Source organism: Chrysochloris asiatica, unplaced genomic scaffold, assembly GCF_000296735.1.
Source record: "Chrysochloris asiatica unplaced genomic scaffold, ChrAsi1.0 scaffold00003, whole genome shotgun sequence".
Lineage (NCBI taxonomy): Eukaryota > Metazoa > Chordata > Mammalia > Afrosoricida > Chrysochloridae > Chrysochloris > Chrysochloris asiatica.
In genome coordinates, this window is record NW_006408521.1 from 23,139,521 (window position 1) to 23,141,444 (window position 1,924).

Consider the following 1,924-nt stretch of genomic DNA (forward strand, 5'->3'; position numbering starts at 1 on the left):
TCCACAGATGTAGTCAATTTGATTTCTGTGTATTCCATCTGGTGAGGTCCATGTGTGTAGTCATCTTTTATGCTGTTTAAAAAAGGTATCTACACTGAAGAAGTCATAGGTCTTGCAAAATTCTATCATGTGATCTCCAGCATAATTTCTATCACCAAGGCCATATATTCCATCTTTCTTCTTTGTTTCCAATCTTCCCATTCTAATCACCAGTAATTATGAATAGATCTTGATTGCATGTTTGATCAATTTCAGACTGAAGAAGTTGGTAGAATTATTCCATTTTTTTCATCTTTGGCTTTAGTGTGTGGTGCATAAACAACAAATACCTATCTATCTATATGTATTTTATGGCATTTTTGACAACTTCCAATTTTCCTAGATTCATATTTTGTCAATTCTGCATCCCAATTATTAATGAATGTTTGCTGCTGTTTCTTCTAATTTTGACTCATGCCACACCATCAAATGAAGGTCTCAAAGGCTTTGCTCCATCCATATCATTAAGGTCCTCAACTCTAATTTGAAGAGGCAGGTCTTCTTCCCCAGTCATATTTTTTTCTTACCTTCCAACCTGAGAGGTTCGTCATCTGGCACTATGTCAGATCATGTTCTGCTTCTATTTATTATAAGATTTTCAGTAGCTAATTTTTCAGAAGTGGTCTTCTTCCTAGTCTGTCTCAGTCTGGAAGCTCCACTGAAACCTGGTGTATCTGAAATACCAGTAACAGATTTCATCATCACAGCAACATGCAAAGTGCCACAGCACAACAAACTGACAGACTATTGATGACTCATCTGAAGAGTACATTCAATATTTAGTGAATTTATGGAGTTATGCAACCATCACCATAATCCAGTTTTTAGAATATTTCCATCACCCTGGTAATATCCCATAAGAAGCCCTCATGGCACAGTGGTTAAAGCGCTGGTTGCTAACTCAAATGGTCAGCAGCTGGAACCCAGGAGTTCACCATGGGAGAAAGATGTGGCAGTTTGCTTCCTTAAATATTCACAACCTTGAAAACCCGATGGGGCAGTTCTATCCGTCGTATAGGGTTGTTGTGAGTCTGAAGCCATTGGACTGGCTGTAGATTTGGGGGTTTTAGTTTGATAATATCCCTCATCTAGGAGCTCTGGTAGCGTAGTGGTTTCGAATCGGGCTGCGAACCACAAGATCCGCAGTTCGAAACTACCAGCTGCTCCGCGGGAGAAAGATGAGGCGATCTGCTCCCGTAAAGATTTACAGCCTCGGAAACCCTGTTCAGGGCCGCTATGGGTCGAAACCGACTCGACGGCACTTAACAACAACAACATCCCTCACCTGGTTGGCTTTTAAAGGTGGTTCCATCAAAAGTTTACCTACAAGTGCAATGTTTGAATGATAGGCCAGAAGGGCTTGGGATTTTGAATATAAAGAACCCAGGCAACATGACACTAATGGATTATTTTCTGTCCCTCTGGTTAAAAATGAAGTCTCGGTTAACCGTTAAGCCAACCATAATATCTACAAAGACAAAGCTGACCCACATCTCCATTTCCATCCAAACAGCTCTCCATTTTCCTCTCCTGCTACTCTCAGAGCGAATTCTGCCCTACTGAGCAAAGACATTTTTTCTTAAAAAGAGCCTTCTAGCTCAAGGCCCCTCCCAAACCCTGCAATCTCCTCCTCTGCCTCCAGCAACTTCAGTCCTAGTCCAGGCCCCACACGCCCACGCTCCTCATCAATAAACACTAATCACATTACTGTGCAGCCTTTCTTGGCAGTTTCCAACTCCGCCACTCCCACTCGCACCGGAGCGTCTCTTCCTCGCTTCCATCCTGTCAGTCTGGTCTGCTCTTCATCCTGACGTCTCCAGCACTTTTCGTCACCACTCCCCACGTACTAGCACCGAGGACCTCGAAAGCGCAACCGCTAAAACAA